We start from the raw sequence: 17,148 nt of genomic DNA on the forward strand, positions 1-17,148 counted from the left end.
CAGGAAATCCAAGCAGATTATTTCTCAGTACATTCAGAAACCTGAATTCAGATAGAAAATGTCTGATCCATGCAAAAATGCTACAGTTCTGAAAAATGCACATGAACAGTAAAATGTTAAAACTTAAAGTTTAGTATCACCTCAATGCTATACAGTTATAATGATTGGAAGATTATAGGGGAAAAAATGAGATTAATATATCTGCTAGATCTCACAGGTTGAGACTCAGCACATAGGATGGATTCCTTTAGCTATCTGAAAGCCAAGTGTAAAGCCAAGCTGGTTCTGTAGACTCCACCTATAATCAAAGCTGAAAATTAAACACCTCCACAAGCTATTTTTTTCTGACTTAAAATGTTTTCTTCAGCTGCCCTTGTTTCTTATTCTTCAGGGCAGACAGACAAATGCTTAACTTTATTTGCCTTCTATGAATCTCACCCTCATTTTTCATCTAACTGGACAAGCCTGTGCACCACGGCCAATGTAACAACACTAATGCTGTGCGCCAGAGACAACATAAGTGAGTTAGTGCAGTCTGCCACCTGGGAAGTATGTCCTGCTTCTCAGCAAATTACTACTGCATGCATTTCAGTGGTGCAGTTACACCATTTGTGGCAATAAGCCTGGTTGTGTATTTCTATCTATCACTGTACTCTAGCAAAAACACATGTTATACAGAGGAGTCAACAGGAGAAGCTGCCCTGACCAGCTAACAAAAGAAATAGATGAGCAAAATAGGTGCTGAAAATGATACACAGAAGAGAGGAAGCAAAAATTATGACAAGCTAGGAACAAGATTTTGTAAGATTTTGGTTTTGCCTGGCAACTTGATTAAATGTCACCATGAAGTAGGCAGGAAGGATAACACAGGGAGGTCTGAAAGGCTGGGTTTTGGAAGTCAGGTGAGTCCAGGGCAGTGAATCTGCCAGGGGTGCTCCATCAGCACAGAAGTGAGAATACGCGCAATCTAAAACATGCACAGCATCCTGACAGTGCTCAGAGCCCTGTACAGTGCTTGCTGTAGCTACATGGCCAACATCACCTTCACGCTTCACACAGGTATTGCTTCTCCTTATTGGCCCTGCTGCCAGTGACCTCTTGTTGTAACAGCCCCTGTGCACCAGACAAAGTGTGTCTGCAGTTCAGAAACCATCTTTCCGGGGAAAAGAAGAAAAATGTATCCAGGATAATTCTTAATAATTGACCCACCAACTGGGCTGTGACAAAGATCCATGCCTGGAAAGGACCTTAGCCCACAGATAGTCTCCTTTCTGCACCAGAGGAAACTAGTGGCTTGTATTTTATTGTAATGATTTCTGTAGTTTTTGGATGGCCTCCTCTTTAGAGAGTGTGATATACACAGAGCTCCTTCCACTTGCCGATAGAGGCTGGGGAGGAGGAGGGTGGGTAGCCCAACCAATAGAATTTCATAACATTTATTTGTTTGGGTAATTTACTAAGGGTTTACTAGAATAACCCCATGGAAAGATTCTCTGTCCTTTGTTATAACATGGACTGGAAGCTTAAGTTTGTTTCTAAAGCTCTAAAATGACTGTAGGCTGATGGAAGATACATTATTTAACAAGCTCACTGTTTAAAACAAAAAGCTTGTTTAGCGACAATGAGCACTATCACTTTGTATTAACTGAAGTCCAGGTTCAGCTGTCTGGACACAGGCAGGATGCCTGCTCTCCAGTGTTCGTGAGGCAAATCTGGAGGATGAAATGCAGATCTGAACAGGAGATATAAGGAAATTGTTTACCTGGGTCAGAAAACAAAAAAGATATATTACAGAAAACATATGGTTGCTATTTAATTTACGCTTTATCATTTTTCATTCTGACATTAACATTGTTATGAGTGGGGTGAGAGCACTGTACATTGTACGATGTAATATAAAATGAGGGTTACCACTCCTTGCCAGAGGAAACGTGATTCAGAAACAATTTGGGGGCAATTGCAAGGTGATGTGGCACAGAGAACCAGAAGCTATTGAAACTTTAAACATCATTTCTGGACAATATAAGACTTGCTGCAAAACGACTTGTAAAAACATGAAAATGTTACTTTCCTGACCCCAGAGAATTAAAAATCTTTAAATATCAGTTCAAACAATGTCTCTTAAAGGGCACCACACTTTTTCATTGCCAGCTACCATTATTTTTAACAGTTTGTTAAACATACCGCAATAAAGAAAGATTAATGACCAAGATATAATCCAAAAATTCAAAGGGCCATGTTGAGATCTATTACATGCAGGACATCAGTGGTGAGGTATAAAGGGGGTATTTAAGTGGAAAATTTAACCTCAAAGCATTCATGAAAACCAAAGTAGGTGATTTAAATGGAAATTAAGTGTTTGGGGAAAACAGAGTAAAAAACACAAAAAAATAGAAAGATAAAACATAAACAGTGTTTTATTAAGGAGAATGAAAAAATAATAATAATAAAAGGTTGTTTTAGGAATTGAAGGAATAGCAAAAATATGCAAGTATTAAGAGGATGGAGAAATGACAAAAATATACTTGCAAAAAAATACTTACAAATCTATTAATTTTGTATTTAACCAGCAAAGGAATAAAAAAAAAACCTGTGCGCCATCTTTTAGTGATTTCTCTATAACCATACCTAACTTAAAAATTCAGAAGAAAAGTAGTTTAAATAATGGGATTCATCTCACTAAGTTGTTGCCATCTAAACATTCATTGCCTTTTTAAAGATTTTGTTTTACTGAAAGTGAATATGAACTTTATATGAACTTCTATGAAAGTGAAATTAATCTATGTCTGAAGGATGAAAAGTATGCTGGAGGATGAATACCTGAAGTTAGAAACCTAATTTAAAATTGTTAGTCTTCAGTGAGATTAAAAACTAAGTCACTTTCTCTGTTTTAGGAGCTTTGGCTCAGTCCTTCTTGATCAGTGGGAAAGAAGGCAGGAAGGGTTAATTTTTGTGTCATAAAGATTAACCCTTGCCCCAAACCATGTCCAAACCAAAGACATGAACATAACATCAGTATCCTGAACTCTGTCCAACATATTTATGGGATGAATGCATACTGGACTGGTGATTTTTAAGAATACCAGTCTTGTCACCTGCAGGTGCAGGATGAGAAACCCCATTCAGCTAAACCTAGACACCTAGTTGCATGGGGTCAGAAGTCAAAAGTGCTCAAAGTAATGCTAGTCTCATGTGCAATTGGAAGTCATGTCCCTTGATACATTCAAGTTGGGCAAACATTTGACCAGCTGTTTTTGTTATCTTTAAAAATATTCAATTTGTATACTCACATTTATTAAATATCGGTCCCTGAAGTGTCATCTTCCCAAAGTATGACAGACCCTTCTGTGCTTTCCAGTGTTTACATTTTCAACACAAATTGAAAATCAGTATTGGGAAGAAAATAATTTTCTGATTTAAAAAAATGTAGAAAAGGTTGAGGTTTCAAGATTTTCTAGTCTACACGGGGCTAAAACCAAGACTTTGGGTTTGTTTTCACTAACACCAAAATACACAGTGATCTAATGGTAGTAGATCGTCTGTGTCTTAAGATAATATACTCAATGTCAAATCATAAGCTATTTTGATGCCTCACTTTGGTTTTGGCCAGGACATCTGAAAAAAAAATTGTTTCCAAACCTGTTCTTCATGTGAACAGTCCAGATTTGTTGTAGCTGTATTTTCTGATTAAAAAGCCATGCAAAGAAATCTCAGCAGGCATTTCAGGACACCTTTCTACATTTCCTTTGCATCTCTGAAACCTAAAACATACTTTCATTATGAATGCTAAGATTCTCACAAAATAAGATGACTTGAACAAAAACTTAAAAAAAAAAAAATAAAGCAACTAATATTGAGTTCATCTTAAGATCATGAAAGTATTAAAATGTAAATAAGGGTCCTGATCATATTTCAGTAACAAAAAACCCTCTTGTTTAAGACCATTGACAGCTTTGGTTTTCCTTAATAGGAACATTAATTTTAAAAGGTAAAAAATATTGTGTTTTTACAGGGATTTTTTTTTTAAACTTGTGATATGAAAATGTTAGAAATTATCAGAAAATATTAAAAGTTATCTGAATGATAAATTGTGTGTGTGCATATGTTTATACATATGTAATCTGCTTATGTAGTAAGCATACAGACACATGAAGTTACACCCCAATCCAGGCAGCAATTCTACTACATTTTCACACGTTTTCTGGTCTCCAGGCTGTCAGTGGTTTTTGTTTTCAGAACTTCTGTTCATTAGAAAAATTCTGCAAGCAGAATGGGAGATATGTGCCTCAGCACCCTTGAAGCACATTGTACATTGATGGTCTGTTAGCCTGATGCTCACACTCACCATGACCAGTTAGATCTACTGTGCACATCCTGGTGGGAACAAAGCTGGTATAGAAAATGCAAAACCAACTACTTTTTTAACTTGTAAACCAAGCTAGCTATGTGAGTCCCTGTCTGACTAAGATTTTTAGCCTAAGAGAAATAGTTTAAATACAATGAATACTGAAATTCTGCACTGGTTGATTTCAGCATCTTTGAATACGAGTATCATTACTGTTACTATTTTTATTTTCATATGCACAGTATAACTTCAGCCATGACTAAAAAGATCTTAGAAGTTTGTACAGATGTTAATGAAAAGATCTCAGTAAACCTAATAGCAGAAAAACTACAGTATTAGTTTATTAAACCTGATACAGTCATCACACTTAACATTATGGAACGTCTATAAATAATGTCTGAAGAGTTGATACTTGAGTAATAACCTCTTTAGTAAATAGTAAATCATTTCTTAGAGGTTATTATAGAATGAACATATCAATAACACCTACTAATGTACTTGTAACCATCCATAACAAATACTACTGAAGTATGTAATATGCTTCTAATATCCAGTATTCAATTACTAACCTCTGTACAAACCATTTATATTGAAGCCTTAATATAATGTTTTATTACTATATTAAAGTAGTGATTTACTTTGTCATACTTGTGCGGTTAATTTGCTATATAAATCTTGCGTCTGATCCTACAGTCTACATTATAGAGGAATCCTCTGAGAAGTCATAAAAGATAAGTTAGCCAGAGAAGCAATTGTTGGGTTGGGTCTCCTATTTTCTTACCTGAAATGTTTTATCTGCAATTTCTGTCTTTGCCAATAGGCTGACATTTTAAAGAGATTTAGTAAGAAACTACCCTGAAAGTTATGATTTGCCCTTCAGAAACAGATGAATTAAAGCAATGTTGCCTTTTTATGGTCCTTGCACACGGGAGAAGCTAGAGTCCTGGTTTTGTTTCATTGCCAGTGTGACCGCCATCAAGTCAATAATATGCAACTGGCTGGTTGGTATTTCTGAGGAGAAAATGTCCTCTTCAAATCTGAGTAGGCTTCTAAGTCTGCAGACACAGAAACTTGCAAAATCAATTGAAATGGATAAAAAAAAAAACACATAAGGGAAACAATCTCTCAAGTTCAAATACACTGGCAAATCCTTAATGTATTTGCCAAAGATCTTAACTGGGGCTCTGGAAAGAAGATGCATAATTAAGAAATTTTGTCTGTGACTGTGAAGTCACAATATGCTTGTCGAAGCATATTCAGCACCCATCTTGATTCACATCTTTGGCTCTTCCTTTTGCTTAAGCATTAGAGTCTGGTGCCTCTCCTGATATCTCTTGGTGCGACAAATCAGTCCATGCTTGCAAAACAATTCAGAAGTGGATCACCTATTTCCTGCTTCCCTCTCCCCCTTTTCCATAACAATATTGAAGGTTACAGAGATATCTGGGATATAAACTACTCTAATTCATCTTTCCTCTGAACTGTTTTGGAGCAGATCTATAATCTTTTGTATGAACAGAAGCAGGGGCTGCAACTTCAGCCTCCTCATGCAGCCCTGTAACCTCAAGAGTATTGAGTTGTTCTAGTCTTTTCTCTGTGACCCAGAGACTGAGGAAAATCTTTGCATAGCAGTACAGTGTCACTTCAGAAGAGTCTGTAACCCCTTGACTGAGGTACCTCCACAGAAGATGAAGAAAAATGCATCTCAGTTCCTGCTAGAACTCAAGAAAATGTCTGATTTTGGCTCAAATCCAAATATTCTAAGTACCTCCCTCTAGATCTAGGGAGAATCTGGGTAGAGAAATGAAAGAAAGGGAAAGTTGTATTATATAATTTTAAAATAAGGAGTCCAAAAGGGTAGTTATGAAGCATTTTTATGATTTGGAAAATCTCATAGTTTAGAACTTCATGAAATGTTTTCCACTACCTTATTTGTTTGATTTCTGCAATTGATTAAATACCATCCAGAGAAGATGACAACCATAAGTACAGTAGCAAATAATAATGATATGATAAATTACAGAATTTTTAGAAACTTAATAAATGAAACAAAAAAAAGCTTGTTTTCAATGTTGTATAACTCTGATTTACCAAATTGTCAGTTTCTACATATCTTTCTTCCTGAAGACCAATAAAAGCCCAACTGATTTAAACTAGGTTATTAAACATTTGTATGCTTTTGGATTTGAATACATTAACATAATAGAATAATGGATTGTAAGTAGTTCATCAGTAAATAATCCACAATTATGGAGTTTGCAGACTGATTGAAAATAAATAGCAGCATATTGTATAATTAAGCCATAATCAAATGTCTCTCTATATACAAATGATAAAGTGTCCCCTTGGGCTATGGCCATGTGCTGAGGGTTTTATTTAGTTCAATAGCAAAAGCCTTTCTGTGCCAAGTTTACACAAAAGAAAAGTTAGTGAATTGCTAGGAATAAAGTTGACTGATCTCTCCATACAGTGTAATAATTAGAGCCAGCATTACTCCATGCACATTTTGGATACAGACTTTTGCAACAGCTAGCAAGATTAACCCTCACTGGTATTCAGCAGTAGTGCTCTCTGGCCAAAGAAATACTATATTTTGGTTTGTCTACAAAGCCAGTAACATTTCAATTTAATTTTTCAGTATATTCCATTATTAATACAATTAAACTTCAGTTTCAAACAAACAAAAAAAAAAAGTTGAATTTGCTACATTTTAGTGTCATCTCAAAAATGATGGTTTCTGAGATCCTGAGCAGAACCCAGTGTGGGTCCTGAGTTCTGTCTGAGACTCTCAAGTGATGGGGTTTGGACATGCAAGTAGATATAGAATTTCAGTATTTCTGTTTACAAGGCTAGAATCTGGGCAAGAATATTTTAAAGCAAGAATCATTGCTCTTCCAGTGCAGCGTTTCACTTGGAAAGTCATGTGGTGAAAGAGTTGATTGCCTTTCTTCTGAAAGAAAGGTATTTACATTCAAGAGGGAGATTATTTAGCAGAACATCTCAAAAGGTTAGAAAATCTTGAAATATGGAAAAAGTATATTAGCATGCAGAATATGCATCTGAAAATATCTTCTTTCAGAAGAGATCTATATGCAAGTAGATGAATGTCACTTAACAAAAGGGCTGTCCTTCTTCGCAGCTTCTCAAACAGCGCTACTAAAAATTCTGTTATATCTGATGTTTAACATGAAGACAGATAAACAGGGATAAACTTGTTAATTTTTGTTGGTGCAGGAAGCACCACTGCCTGGTATTGGGTCTGTGTAACACCCTTTGGTTACCCTTTTCCATGCTGCTCTCTCAGGTACCAGTAACACCCCTCAGAATTCAATGCTGCTTTCTAACAATCTAAATTGTAAACAGCCCATAGCCCTGGAAAAATTAGTCCTGGGAATTATACAGCTGCAGGTGGTTTTGTGGGATCTGACCTCCTGTGTAATTTATAACCTTCAAGTGGTTCTCTGGGATTAAGAACTCATATAGTGGATTGAGTTTGATAAAGCCTTGAACAGCCTTGGGAGTCATAGTACCTCTGGGGTTAGTTCAGTGCTGAAAGCCAGTATCTCAAGGAAAACAAACTCAAAACAAACTCTTAGGGTCTTCGGTTGTACTTTTAGTGTAGTACTACATAACACTGCTTTACAGTCACTTCTCTGCTTTGATGCTACTTTCACTATCACAGCACAATTCTGGAGTCTGATTCAGTAATGGAGAGGATCTGAACGTGTTCACTCAGACTGACTCCTTTGTGAAAACAACATGGACTCTCCTGTCTTTTGATTCAACTCTATTGTTTTGTGCTATGAATCTCCCATACTGTGAAGCTCCTTGACTGTTTAATGCATAATGTTGAACCCTATGTTCCTATTGACTCCTAGAAGTTTATCTATTTTCTCACCTTTCAATAGCTTAAACTCATTGCTGGGATTTCAGCTGGAGTGTTGGACCAGGGGGAGCACCTTTTCAATTCTTAGAGTTTTGATGGCGTTTGCTCAGAAAACCTCTGTCCCATATAAAGTTTCTCTTTATCAGGCAACTAGTTCATTTACTGGAGTGAACTAGGCCTATACCTATATTTTTCGTAGAAATGGTTATAAAAAATGAAACATAGTGAATACTTCTGTTGAAGTCAAAACTTTGAAATAGGTAGCATCTCATCTTGTGTGCTACCTTACTTGTTCAGTAATGTTCATGGCCACATGAACAATTTTTTTGGAGGGAAGCCAGATGAGAGCTAAAAAATTAGGCATAGACTACTTTGAGGTAAGTCAATATGTGGATTTTGTTTTGCTGCAGTTGATGTGATTTCACTTGTCCCCTAATAAAAGTTCATGAAAGGTTGGAATATAAATATTGCAAAGCAGCTGTTGTGAGTTTAATCCACATTCCATTAATGAAGATATTTTGCTCCGAGTGCTGGATTGGAATCTGACATATTGTTTCCTTGCATTTCATGCTGTACACCTGCAAGGTTTTTGGTTAAAAATAAGTGATATATGCTTTAGATAAACTGTTTTCTCAAACTAATTTTGGAATATTTATACACTTGTAAAATAAGGGGCAATGTAGAAAAACAAACTACTAGATTGTGCTCTGACTGTAAACTGGAGGGGGAAGGTTTTGCAAGCAGAGTATAAATATACTACCATGCCTAAAAGAAACAAAGCATAACACACAGTACTACATGAGAGACAGGAAGGCACACAGTCCAAGAAGCAACAACTTAGCCAAGACCTTCTTTCATCTCCTTTAAATGTTGCAAATGCATATCATTCCAACTGAATTATTTATTTCCTAAGGTGCTGAGCAAGACAGTCTGATTTGAATGAGGTCTTGTACCACCACCACAGAAACCTTTCTCTTAATACAAATCTGAAAAATAAAATTAAAAACCCCAATCCTCTTAATACTGGGAGAAGGAGTCCAGAAAGTGGGAAATGGTTATCACAGTTTAATTTGCAGAATAAGCCAAAAAGGAAAAAAAAAAAAAAAAAAAAAAAGAGCTCTGATAAATGAGAAATAGTCCCATTATGTTATTATTCTGTTACCTAAGAAACTATCTTCAAAACAGAAGCCCTCATAAATACTCTGGAGATGCATCAGACACTTTTCCCTGCTGTACGACATTGTGTATATGGTTTGGCAGGAGTTCATCGTGTAGAAGATAAACTAGCATATAGTGCCAGGATTCTATTACTCTTGACCCTGACCTTTGGCTGCATGCTGTTTCCAGTTGCACTCCATCTTTAAAAAAAAGACAGCGCCCATTTTTTTACCCTTTCTTTTTTAACTTCTGTTTTTAAACTTCATAATCTACCCTTTAGTTGATACATATTTGAAAAATAAGTTTTTTGATCTCTTTTTTCTTTTTTTTTTTAACTTCTGTTTTTCATTCCTTAAAACCAGCAGTAGTGCTCCTGCCAAAGTTGGCTTTCCCATTCAGATTTCCCCTCTTTTTTTTTTGTCTCTAAGCACTAACTAGCTCAATAATGTGGAATAGTATAACGTATCCTAACCACAGAGAAAATACATTCTTGGAAATGCTTTGTTTTTCTATGCTATATTTACTATTCTCTGAATCCAAGATATTCATTTATTGTTACCAACTGAAGTTCTTAGTAGTAAAGTCATGGGAAAGAAGATTATATAGTCATTGATATAGAATCAATGTTCAGGACTGTCAGCTCTTTACAGAAGGGTATAGAACTACCATGGGCATGTGACATTTTTGAATATGTTCTGTTCCTACAAAATTATGACCTCTATCAAAAGTCCAAAAGTAATGTATAAGGATGTGATAATTTGCAAAGCACTTTGATACAGAGCTACAATAGAAGTACTTGGTAAACTACAGAGATTAGATCAGGCCACAGGAAAGTAGAGGGATATTCTTGGAAGTTTATAGGGCCTTCTTCTGTGCTCCTAGTTCAGGCAAAACTCCCAGTGAAGTCACTGGGAATTCTGTTTGCATTAAGCAGGACAAAATTAGGTCTCTGTTTTCCCATTAGACATCAGGCTAACTGCCATGGATGAAAATGTTTTCAAATAGAAAGCAAAATAATTTTTTTTAACTACCTTTGGCTGTCTGGAGTGGACTTTAAAAAACTTAAATCCTGGTATATCCAATAGTTTTTCATTTTGTGAACTTTGCAGTAATCTGAGTATACTCATTTATTTATGCAACATTTGAATAACAAAACAGAATAAATACAACAAAACTCCCAGACCCAGTATTTTTAAAGGCGAAGTGAGAGAGAATCAGTGGAACTTCACAGAAATGTTACACTTTCAAGAACAGAAAAGTTTAGAAACCCAGTGTAGTCATAGTTAGACAAAAATCTCTGGTTCATTAAAGACAACAAAGATATGTTGCAATATAGCTTTCCTAAATGTTTAGCTTGTTTTAGAAACAGAAAATGTTAACACTGTAATTATAAAATGTTAATACTGGTTTGTATTTGGGGGCCAGGACTGAAAATGATATAAACAAACTGTTGTTACAGAAATTTCTTCTTTAACTAACTCTTTCATTCTGCCTGTAGTTACCAGAAAATGTGGTATGATAAAAAGGAAGAAATTAAAAACATGAAGGGAATAAAGTCCATAACCCCTGAGATTCACCACAAGTCCTAAATGTCTTTGATTAGTTATTAGTTAAACTGTATGATTTATAAATATTGCGTTTTATGACTCCAGGACCCATCTTTGCCTGAAAGTTCTGCATCTCTAAAAGACAGGCTATAAAAATTATCATGAAACTTGTGATAAACAGTAATTGAAACACGGAAATAATGCAGAAAAGAACAGATATGAAAGGAAGAAAGGTCCACATAAGCAGCACTTTGTGAGACTTGAGTGACTGAATAACTTTATAGACAGGTGACATTGGCTGATTAAAGAGCTGTCCCACAGTAGTATTACCTACCTTACATACTTGATGGTGGATTGCATTGCAATCCAAATTAAAATTTGGTTTTAATAGAAAGTTAACAGAAGTTTTAATAATCTGTGTTAACAGTGAATTTGCACTGAAAACCAAGAATTACTGGATAAATGTTCCCATGATTTTATTTAACACTCTCAAAAAATTAAGTTAGCAGATATATTTCTGTCTAAACTTCATAATTATGAAGCTTATTCCACAGGAAGATTTTTAAGTGTTCTAAAAATTGTGGTAGATACTGAAAAACATTAGAGGCAAGAATTTAGGGACTTACCTGATCCAATCAAACTGTTGCCCCAAGGCTACACGAACAGAGGGTAGCAAGGAAAACAGTATCTAGGTACATTTGTTGGCCTGGAAGCCAAATGACACGGTCTGGCCACAGCCACACTAACAAATTTTTTACAGTGCAGAACAGGGTGGCTGCATCCAAACCATCCCCTGGGAATGGCCCTGGGCAGGTGCTAGTTCCTAGATAGATAGTGTTATTTGATGTGAGCCAAAAGGGCACCAGGGAATAAACAATTTGACCATATGGATAACTGTTCTTAGGCTACTGCCCTGATCCTGTCCACTTGGCTAATACAATTACAGTCAGAGAGTCTGGCTCCAAACCATTTTACATACCTATTCTCAAAATATGAAAATTCAGAATCACTACCTAAAATTGTGTAAGCGTATACTAGACAATGTTAGAGGAATAAACACTCCTATATTTCACTATGCATTTAGAGATACCCAAAAGAAAACCACTTCAGAGTAGCTTAGAATTTTATGATGAATCTACTCTCCTAGAAAATAAAGTGTTGATAAAATGTGGTCCCCAATCCAAAAAGACAAGGAATTTTAACCAAATTTTTAGGTAGTCATTCTAAAACATATCCAGTTCACAAGGAAGTAGGATGAAGGCATATCTAATGTGTAAGTCTGGGTGGTCTTTCTGTGCTGAGCTCTTCAGGACTGTGAGGATTATCTAGATGACTCCATTCCTATCAGTGTTTGGAGAAACACTGTGACTGGACAGTAGAGTGCAAAGAAAAGTTGATAAAGGAAGTAAGTTTTCATCTAAATCAAGACACATCTCCCTTTTCACACTAATAGCTATGTTGTCATGTAGAGGGAAGTATGTAAAAACCCAGTCTTTATTTTTGTTTTTAATTCAAAACAACTTTTCCCCCTTGCTGCTGCTATCACTTGCTTTCCTCATTTAAGTTTCATGACTGGTTAAGTAAATTTTAGTCTATGCTGTTACAAAGGCTTTACTGCTCTTTTTTACCTTTTCCCCAACTATGTGGTCATGTCCTCTTCCTTGTTCTTGGCAGCATGTGGTCACTTGGCTTAGGGACCTTGTCCAACAGTCTGTGTAGTCCCATGAGTAACAGCACATGCAGATGGTCATAAAGCTAGAAAACATGACCATTTCTGAAAAAATTGACAGCACTGGACATGCATAATCCAGAAAAGAGAAGATTTGAGGAGGAAGCATATTAGCTGTATTCAAACATAATACAGGCTGTTACAGAGAAGCAAGGAATCTTTTCTCTGTGCCAGAAGGGGATAGGACAAAAAATAATGGGCTTACTTTGCTGCAAAGGTGATTAAAGTTAAACATTAGGAAAAACATTCCAGCAGTACAGATAGTGAAGGACTGGAACACATTGCCTAAGGAGAGTGTGGAATTACCATCATTACATGTCTTTAAAACAGCTGTTTTTCTAACAGATGTCCACAATGTCCTTACCAGATCTGGTTCTGCCTTGGGGCAATGCAATGTACCATATGACCTCTCAAAATCCTTTTTCAGTTCCATTTTCTGTGATTGAATTATTGGATTCAACAAGTTGTTAATCCATGCCCTGTCACATTTTGTGATAAGTAGAAGTAAAAGGGGAAAGAGTGACCATCCAAAAGAAATATTACCTTGTTTTCTATGTAACCTAAATCTGAATTTGCCTGATTTCATCACCACAGTGCTTCAGTGGAAGAAGAGAGACTGAGTCATAGGATGCAGGAGTGAGTTATGCCCCTGACAGGAGCAGTGCCTTTCTGAGAACTACAGATCCTTTTTATGCTTCATTTTCCTGCTTTCTAATGAGTATAACTTCAACACAGTAATAATAACTGTGATTCTCCAGATGGAAGCCATTGCAGAAGTATTATGCCAGTACTGTTCTCTCTTATTGACAGAATTTTGCCCCAAAGCAGTGAAAGTGATCTCTAACCCAAATATCTAAGTTAGGCAAATGGTGTCTTCCTCTAGAGGATTTTCAAAGTACTTATCAAAGAACTCTTTCCTCTGGCAAGGTAGGAAACTTGTTATTTCAGGAGCACTGTTTCCTTAATCTTCAACTGTAGTAGTAAATTAAATATGCCAAGGACTGCTCTCTGGCCTCAAAGTCAAATGCCAAGGCCTGGCTCCATCCACACTATTAAATTACTTTACCCTCCAAAACACCTACTGGAAGAGTTCATGCTGTCTTGAATTGTGCCAGAGATTGTTCTGAAATGTGTTGATTGACCTTGTTGAAAAATCACATCAGAGAATTTAACAGTGTAGTTGCTGAAATTTGAGTGGCTGGGAGTATTCCCTAGTTCTGTTTAATTTACTAGTGTGGAGGGCACATGATGGCTAAAAATTTGGTGAAAGTTGTATAGCTAAAGTTAGATTGAATCTCACCATGAAGTGTGTTAAGTATATAGAGAATCACAGCACATTTTTTAATATGAAAAATATCTTTTCCTTTATCATGGTTCTTATTGGCACGAGGACTGTTGTTTTGTATGATTGGCAAGATTCACTGTTTTGGTAAGGCTGAAGATATTCCTTATAGCTTTCAAGAAGACTCATAAGACTGCAGCTGAAGAAGAGTACATCTCAGTGATAAGTGATGTGGCTTTACAAAAGACAGCTGAGTACATAGGGAGGAAGGTTGTAAGGAGACTGATAAATTCCTGCAGATGCAGCTGTAAAGATAATCTTGGTCCAGTTAAGAAAAATAAAATTAAGCAACTGAAACCTTCTTTTTCTCATGATAGTTTATGTGCCCCATGGTGCATTCCTGGCACATAATCCCTGAGTTTATCTGAGAAATGTACTTCAAAAACCTTCTTCAGTACGTCAGCAGGACATGCAAATAAAGGAATTCACATAAAACCAGGCAGCCTTTCAGAAGATACCTGCTCGTCAGGTAAACACTGCAAAGAGACTCACACTCTCTAGGAGAAGAGTCAAAAGAAAGCATCTAGTAAACTCTGATGCAACAAGAGTAATTAAATGTAAAACTATTTCAAGAACTCAAATATTTAGGAGTATTGTTTAGTAAAATTAAGATACTAGAAAAGTGCTTACTTATCAAATATTTTTGGCAGAGAAACAAAGAGAAGGATATCTGAGGGTTCAGTGGAAAGAGAATCTAAGGACAATGAGAAAAAAGCAAAACAAATTGGATTATTTATATTTGGCTACAAAAGCAACTAAGGCAACAAGATAGAAAGGCAGCAAGAGGTACCAGGTTGAAAACTGGCAATGTTCCCGGGACAGTTGTGAGGGAGAGGAGAAGGCCCCAGGAGAGCAATTGCAAGAAATCTACCCATTTATAGAGACTGTTTTATTTTAGAGGGGACTGTATGCTAATAATGATTGATATTCATTTTATTTATTTACAAGTGTCATGGTTACACAGACAAGTTTTGGTCTCTGTGTGCTGGGCACTAAGTGCATATGAGGTTGTCCACACCCTAAGCAGCAAACAGACCATCCGAATGGGGTAGCACATTCAGATTTATCTGGAAAACAGATCTGCAACATGACAGGAAACATCCCAAAACTGCAGAGGTTCAGCAACCTGAGCTTGTCTTACCCTCATGACAGCACAATGCCGCAAATATACCCTTCCTTGCTTAGCCTTAGAAACACAAGATGCTGGAATTTTTGGTCTTTAAAACAAGACATGGCCACCACACATGGCTGGAAATTCATTACTAGTGCTTTGAGCTAGGTACTACCTCTTGCACGGGTGTGTCATGAAGATCCCAAGAAGAAAGAAGCAGAAAGCTTCAAAGAAAGTTTGTTCTTTACATCCTTAAGTCAATAGACCTATGAAGTGTCTCCCCAAAGGATGTTGTAGATGCAAATCTTACATAGGTTCAAGGGCAGATTGGACAAGAACATGGAAAAGAAATCCACTGAGGACTACTGACTCAATAAATCATGTCAAACTCAGGAAATACCCTAAAAATAGCTGGAAGCTGAGAGAGTATTTGGGGTTGCTTGTGCTACTCTTTAGGTGTCCCTTACAGCCAGTGTTAGAGATGGTATGCCTGTTCTTAAGACCTTATGTACTAGAACAGCAGCTGATTCATATATGGACTGTGTCCAAGGTGCACATCTCTTGGTCTTGTGTAACAGGGACCACATGGCACCACATGAAGCAAGAGTATAGCATGTCAGTCTCCTTCTTTCCCTTCTCTTTCACCCCTCCTCCTCAGCAATACTGTGGAAGCAGCTGGTTTTGTTACTCCTCCTTGGGCCAAAGAATGAGTGATGTCTGCATTAGTTTGAAGGAATCCCTCTTTGAAGGAATTACTCTTTGAACTGCTTTTCGAGTTCCTACATAAAGGTCATGCATCCTTGCAGGGAAAGCAGAGGAACTGATGTTTATGGACATATTTCAGAGTATTCAGCAGGGATTGCCATTTACTATATATTTTGGGTGTCAAGAAACAAGGCTGGGACTCTGGAAACTAGTCTCATAGGTATTGGTAAAATGGAAAAATAAAGAAGTCATATTGAACTAATTCAGCATTTAATTTTACTTTATTTTACTTTATTTTTATTTTACTACTATTTCCTAAAATTTTCTAGTCTTACACTGAGAAGGAAAAAACTCAATAATGTCATGACAAAATTTGCTGTTACTTAAAGAATAGTTAGTGACAAGAAGATCATTCAGTAGAAGCAAACAGCAACACATAGAACTGCCACTTTAGACAAATACCAGCTGTTCTGCTTAAGTTTTAGCCAAACACCAAGGGGAACTTTTCCTTCTATTGCCCATTAAGTTTTTTCTTGTAATAAAACCTGAAATATAATCACTTTAGCTGACTTTTCATGGGCATATATACACATGCATACATACATATACATATTTATATTCCAATACACACACACATATATATCTTTACAGCTATATCTAGGAATACCTAGTGTGTATATTAAGATTACCAAGGTATGTGTTAAGCAGTTGGAAATTACCCCCTTTTTTAATACACTAAAACCCAGAATGCAAGTAGCAAAATTACAGTGTAGAGCTAGCTAAGGTTTGAAAAAGTTGTGGGTTAAAAAAATGCAACAGACAAACCCAAGCCCACCAGAAGCTAACTAATTTATCAGGTTTCCATTGAGCCTAGAAGAGATTCTGTAGCACCAATTTTTCAATTGCTTTTGTTTTGGTTTGGTGTTTTTTTCCTTCACAGCATAACTGTTCTTTTTTCAGAACATCATTAGCCTATTAAGCAGAACTGTTCTTGCATATATGAATAAAGTTTTGGGCACTTGTTGTGGAGATAATTTGGGACATTATTAAAGTCTCAAATCTAACAAGACGCGTTAAGTCTCAAATTTGATCCTAGCTTGGTTTCTTTGTCTGTGTGTGTGTTTATGTGTCCTCATATGTATACATTATATTCACATACCTTCTCAAATTTGCACATGCTAGATGTTTGGATAACACTGCGTGTTCTTGAAAGAGATAATCAAATCACATGGAAGCCTCATTTTTTTTTTTTTTTTAAAAAGAAAGATGTTGCTATTAATGAAAATGCAGAAAGAAATATGTATTCTTACAATCTTCTAAATACA

Source organism: Strix aluco, chromosome 3, assembly GCF_031877795.1.
Source record: "Strix aluco isolate bStrAlu1 chromosome 3, bStrAlu1.hap1, whole genome shotgun sequence".
Classification (NCBI taxonomy): domain Eukaryota; kingdom Metazoa; phylum Chordata; class Aves; order Strigiformes; family Strigidae; genus Strix; species Strix aluco.